A 6,878-nucleotide genomic window follows, 5' to 3' on the forward strand; every position below is an offset into this window, starting at 1 on the left:
GAGGCTGTCATTCAAACAGAACAAGAGTATACTGCATGGTTTAAAATCAGGAAAGGAATGTGTCAGGGTTGTGGCCTTTCCCCATACTTATTCAATCTGTATGCTGAGCAAATAATCCAAGAAGCTGGATTATATGAAGAAGAATGTGTCATCAGGATTGGAGGAAACTCATTAACAACCTGCAATATGCAGTTGACACAACTTTGTTTGCTGAAAGTGAGGATGACTTGAAGAACTTACTGATGAAAATTAAAGACTACAGTCTGCAGTATGTATTATGCCTCAATATTAAGAAAACAAAAATCATCATAACTAGTCCAATAAACAGCTTCATGATAAATGGAGAAAAGATTGAAATTGTCAAGGATTTCATATGACTTGGTTCTAAAATCAGCACCAGTGGAAGCAGCAGTCAAGACATCAGATGACGTATTGCCTTAGGCAAATCTGCTACAAAAGACAGTCAGCAGATTTGAATGTCTTTTGACTCTTTCTTGACTGTTTTTCCAGCCCACAGCTCCTTCCTGGTAGGGGACTTCCTGTAGGTGAGCCCATGAAACAATATGAAGAGAAGGAAATAGCCTTTTAAAGAAATTGGCCCACAGAAAGGATGGCCTTCTTGGACAATCCAACTATCATTCTAGCTCATATTTGACAGTCACATGTGACTAGTGCTGACACGGGAATGTGTGAGATGGTTCTCATTGATCATGATGTTGACCTAGAGAAGATTCATCTTCCTTCAACGCCTGGAGACAGTGGGTCAGAAATTCAGGGCAGCAGTGGTGAAACTCAGGGCTATGTATATGCCCAGTCAGTGGATATTACCTTAAGTTGGGACTTTGGTATTAGAAGATGCTCAAACACAGCTCAAAGATTAGAACGACTCGGAAAAGAGAGACAAAACCAGATCAAATGCAAAATATTCAGTGTAAAGAAAGAAATTCTAAACAATCAGCCCAGGAGTTAAAGTCACTGTTTGAAAAAAAAGTCCCTCAAAGAAAAGCCTCCAAGTTCTGGAAAGCAGTCAGTATTATCTGTATGCCCGCAGCAGTGCCCTCTGCAGCTGAATGACCCTTTTAACGAGTATTCCAAATTTGATGGCAAGGGTCATTTAGGCACAACAGCAACCAAGATCAACGTCTACCTCCCCCTGCGCTCGAGCCAAGACAGACTGTTGCCAATGACTGTGGTGACAATGACCAGCGCCAGGGTACAGGACCTGATTGGGCTCATCTGTTGGCAATACATGAGTGAAGGATGGGAGCCGAAGCTCAATGACAAGGTCAGTGCCTACTGCCTGCGTATTGCAGAGGGACAGGGAGGTAGACACAGATTCCCACCCACCACCACCCAGATTCTAATGAGCCTATTCATAAGTTTGGCTTTAGTACCTTGACGCTGGTTGAAAAGTATTCATCTCCTGGTCTGCCTTCCAAAGAGTCACTCTTTATTCTTATAAATGCTGCTCATGGATTCTCTCTTATTCCGGTGGACAACACAAAGGTCACCATGAAGGAAATCTTGCTAAAGGCAGTGAAGCGAAGGAAAGCATCTCAGAAAATTTTAGGCCCTCGGTACCGCCTGGAGAAGCAGAGTGAGCCCAACATCGCCGTGGACCTGGAAAGCACCTTAGAAAGCCAGAGTGCATGGGAGTTCTGCCTAGTCTGCAAGAACAGTTCAAGGGCAGACGGGATTTTAGAGGAGGATTCACGAATCGACATAGCTACAGTACAGGGTATGCTTAGCAGCCACCATTACAAATCATTCAAAGTCAGCATGATCCACAGACCACAATTCACAACCGACGTACAGTTGGGTATCTCTGGAGACAAGGTAGAGATAGACCCTGTTACGAATCAGAAAGCCAGCACTAAGTTTTGGATTAAGCAGAAACCCATCTCAATCGATTCTGATCTGCTCTGTGCCTGTGACCTTGCTGAAGAAAAGATCCCCAGTCACGCAATGTTTAAACTCATGTATCTAAGCAATCATGACTATAAACACCTCTACTTTGAATTGGACGTTGCTACCATCAATGAGATCATGCTCAAGGCTAACTACATCCTGGACTCACAAGCAAGCTCTGCCCAGGCTATTTTGCTCAAAAACAAAGAAAACTGTACAGACGTACAAGCTTCAGCTTCCAGAAGGAGAAGAAATCAGGGCGGCAATGACATTGGCCTCTAGCCTCAATCTATTGCCGTAGCTCAGAGCCTGCCTGCCAGAGCCCAGGTGGCCCGTGGGTCCACTCTGTCCTACAATCATGGGGTGGGAGGCCAGCCCCTGGCTCCCGGGCACAGGGCTGCTGGGCTCTTGGGGAAGATTTGGGGAGGGAGCACCCCTTAGGATGGGGCTGAAGACATTTCCATAGGACCAAAACCTAAGTGGCAATGGCTTTGATGAGCAGTTCCCAGGGCCTGACCACCACCAAGAGTAGCCACGTGCTGTCCAGCCATCCTCACTGCCTGGTGACCCTGCCCAAGGATGTGTGTAGCCCAGGCATTTCTTTGCAACTTGATCAAATTTCTTAAAGCAAATAGAGGACAAAAATGTACATTTCATTCCCCCCCCCCTTTTAATAAACAGGTGTACTCAATTAAAAAAAAAAAAAAAAAAAAGACATTCATGGTCTTTTGCAATATGACTTTGGACCTCCACCCACCACTGCCATTTTCTCACCCCCTGAATTTAGATTGGCCTTATGACTTGCTTTATCTTAGAAGTGACACAGTGCAGCTTCTAAGGCTAAGCCTTAACAGGCCTTGTGCCTTCTGCTTTTACACTTTGGGGCTATGTCTTGAGACTGCCATCTAGCAACACCCAAGCTAGCCTTTTGGAGGACAAGAGGCCACGTGGGGTAGACACAAGGAATTAAGTGAGGCCATCCAGCCCAAATAGTTCAGCCAGATGATGGTAGCCACATGATAGATCCAGGCAAGACTAGCAGAAAACCACACTGCTGAGCTCAGACTGAAGTGGTGATCTATAAAATTGTGAGAGGAAAAAAAAATGTTTTGCTAAGTCACTAAACTTTGTGATGGATTAGTACATAGCAATACGCAACCGAGACATATAAAAAGATGTTAGAAATTCAGGAACAAATTGACAGAAATGTACATCAGTGTATCCTGTTGCCTTTCACAGCACACACAGAATAAATAAGAATATAGAGAATATGAAAATCTAATTAATACAGTTAATAGTTTCATAATTAAACTTTGTATCTCAAAGGGAATAGTTTATTTTTCAGCATGGATTACCTATAAAAACTGAACCTTAATTAAATCACAATGAAAATTCCAGTAATTTTTCGATAAATATTGAATAGGCCACATTCTCTGACAACAAGGCATAAAAATCAAAAGTAGAGGTTTAAATTCTAGAAACCTCAAGTGAATAGGAATGAAAAACATTCCTTTGAATAACCATGAATTTAAAACAATCAAGATTTCAGTCTCAAACTATATATACAGTTATGACAGTTAGATTCTATATATTGGAAATAATGGGATAAAGCTAAAGATACACTCAGAGGAAAATTCATAGCCTTAAATGATTTTATGATTATGCATATGATAATGAAAATTTTAAAATTGAAGTAAATAAAATTTTTAAAGTCCTTGTGTATAAAGTATTTGCCTTTTGGGGAGAGTTTCCTGATGAGGTTTCTCATTCTTTTAAGAAACAGACAAATCTGAATTTAAACTGTTCCATTAGGTCCACACTTTCCTGGACCCCAAGACTGGATCCAGGGCTCAGATCCAGGCCTCTTCCCTCCTGTCTGCCCCCATCAGAGGAAACAAACCTGGTCAGAGTCAGGAGGCCCTCAACAGAATATGGATCCAGGTTGTCCCACTCCCAGCAGTAAAATCCCTGAGGACACCCTTCCACCCCACCAGAAACCAGGACCCCATTGACTACCAGCCCACTTCTTTGAAGAGGAGCAGATGGAGGCCTGGGAAAGGAAGGGACACCTTGGAGCACCTGGGGAGTGGCAGTAGTTTGGTAATTCTGGTTTTGGAATCTAAGGGAAGTGGTAGGTTGAAGGGACAAGGCCCAGCTCTGGAACCAGAGTGATCCAGAGCAGATTTCTCCCTTAGCTCTTCATCTGCAAAGAGGTTTGTCAGCCTCAGCAGCCAGCAGCTGCCTGAGTGAAGAGAGGCCTCCAGCTCCAGTGGGCCAGGAGCAAGAGGCAGAGCTGAAGCCCAAGATCAAGGGGCTTTTACCCAGCCTCTAGAGCTGGCCCTCTGAACTCAGACGTCCAGCCTCCTAAACAGTAAGAAAATAAATCCCTCTTTGTTAAGACCACCTACTCGTGGCATTTTCTGCTAGACCAAACAACCACCAAGAAGATTCAGTAAGCTAGTGACATGTGTAGCATGCATTTCCCCTTTTCAGCTCCCGAGGCATCTACCTTCTGGGGGGGGCGGAATGCACACATGCTTCATTTGTCCCCATCTGTTCCTCACCATTCCCATTCTCTGAGCTCCAGGAGGCTCCCCTTGGAGCACATTTCACCATCCTGACCCTCTGACTCCTGTGGGATTGGCCCACTGGGAGGGCGGTCAGAAGACAGGAGGGAAGTGGATGTTTATATTCCCAGCTTTCCCCACATGTGCCCTGGCCTGGCAGTACCTGAAGCCACAGTTCCTCTCGGATGCTCTCCTACCAACTGCACTCCCCCCACTCTAACAGTTGCACTCCTCCCCAGGTTGCCCTCCTACACTCTCACCTCTCCCCAGGTTACTCTCCTACACATGCCCCTCTCTCAAGATGGACTTCCCTACAGCTGCACCCTCCTCAGGTGCCTGGTGCTCCTGCCTCTCCCACTGGGAGCCTCTTGGCCGGCTTTGGGCTTCTCTTCCTAGATTCTCTTAACCCTTTGCTTGACTCTGTCCATATCCCTTAGTCAGACTCCTTGGAGTGCCCACTGGTTGCTGTGTGTCCTGCCTGGTCCCCTGACTGGCCCCATAAGATGGGAGTGTTCTCTCCATCCTGAGTCAAGGAACAAACTAGCTTCCATAGACAATGAAGGTCATCCTTCATTAAGGGAGATAAACACTGAGGCCTGGACCCCGGACAGCTGACTTTGAGTCTTGGTGGTGCCACTGTCCTTGGGGCCTGGCTTTCAACATAGAAAGCTGAAACGGTGTCTCTTCCTGCCCTCTGATCTCCCTCTCAACTGGCAAATTCCAGCAGGAGCTGGAGGGCATACAATGCTAAGACGTGCCTCCTCCCTCCTGCCCAAGTCTGCTGGCCAAGGTTAGAACAGCAATCAAGGCTGAATTGGGTATACAAAAAAAATGGTTGGCTCTTGGATACCATATTTGCCGGTAAAGACCAAACCAGCCACTTTCTGAATGTTGGGACCCAGCCTTGGAGAGGACAGAGTACAGAGGCACTGAGGGAGGGACCTTGCTTTGCTGGACTGACCTCCCCTCATCTTGCTGACCTGGCTGGGCCACCACTTTGTCTGTGAAGCTGGCTCCAGAGGGGCACTGACGGTCTGGCCTGGAGGGTGGCCAGCTCCTCATCCTCTTCTCTCTGGCAGCCTCCCCCCAGGCCCGTCACTTGGTGATTCTGTGGCTTCTCCCTACCCCAAGGCAGATGAATCTGTACCACAGACGTCCTTTGTCGCCAATGCAGCCTGGACACTAATTGAACGCACTTTCTTGATGGCCTGTGAGGCTTTTCTTGCTTTTGCAGCCACACTGAAGTGCCAAAAGCCACCTCATCTCTGCTCATTGACCCCTTTTGTGACTCTGCAAACCTTGATTAGTTTGCCTGGGAACTTTCCTCCCACCAGGAACAAAGCCACCCCCTTGCTGGGAGAATGATCAGCTGCTCCACGCCCCGTTGGGCCAGCGGGGGGAAAGGCAGAGCCTCGGGGACAGTGCTTTGACCTCGGTCAGGCTGCTGCTGTCCTCGAGACAGGCGGACGGTGTCTGATCTTGGCTTTCAGGAGAGGACAAACAGAAAGGGCAAGATGAAAGCACCAATTAGTGAGTCTGCTGCAGTGGGAGATGGCGCTCTGGCCCCAGTTGCCAGGATGGCTTATAGTCTCCACATTCCCATCCCCCAATCATCTGTCCTGCTGCTCATGTAGCCACCCATTCACCAGGCATCGAGGATGTGGGTTCTGGCCACGGCCACATGGGCCATGAGAGGAAGCACTTCACGTGGTTCATCTCATGTGGTCCATCTCAAAGAGTCCATCTCAGAGGTCTATGTTAGGTGGTCCATCACAAGTGTCCATCTCAGCGGTCCATCTCAGGGATTCTATCTCCATCTTGAGTGGTCCATCATGGAGTGTCCATTTTGGGGGCCATGTGAAAGGGTCCATCTCATGTGGTCCATCTCAAGGGACCATCCTAGTTGTCCATTTCAGGGATTCCATCAGCATTCCACCTCGGTGGCCCATTTTGGTGGACCATCCCAGCCCATTGTCCAGGTCAGGGACATGGTCTGGTGTAACAGTGGACATAATTCCCATGATGGAGGTGCTGCCTTACTGGACGCCACTGCCATTAGCCAGAGCTCAGTTCCATAACCCAGAGAGCAGCAGCCCCCAGCAAGCCTTAGGTAGTGTGGCGGGTGGAAGCATCTGAAGGAGCGAGATGAAGGCCTTGCTTGTCCCCAGTGCTGCCCCATGGTCCCCACACATCCACAGTGACACAGAAGTAAGACCGAGAGGGCTTCCTCCAGCCACCTGGTGGATAGCTTCCTCACCCATAATGTGAGGTACTGTAGGTAAGACGATAATGATGCTGCAAGGGGAAAGGTGGCAATGTTACAGGCAGGAAAACAGTGATGATGGTGGGGGAAGATGGTGATGCTGCAGTGGGAAGACTGTGATTCTAGTGAGGAGGGTCACA

General features: G+C 47.6%; 1 pseudogene; it reads left to right on the top strand.

Annotated features, from left to right (window-relative positions):
- The first annotated feature begins 610 nt into the window (after positions 1-610).
- LOC103209865 lies at positions 611-2,177 on the top strand (annotated as a pseudogene).
- The last annotated feature ends 4,701 nt before the right edge of the window (positions 2,178-6,878 follow it).

This window comes from Orycteropus afer, unplaced genomic scaffold (genome assembly GCF_000298275.1).
Source record: "Orycteropus afer afer isolate SDZICR_OR568_19922 unplaced genomic scaffold, OryAfe1.0 scaffold00539, whole genome shotgun sequence".
Taxonomy (NCBI): Eukaryota; Metazoa; Chordata; class Mammalia; order Tubulidentata; family Orycteropodidae; genus Orycteropus; species Orycteropus afer.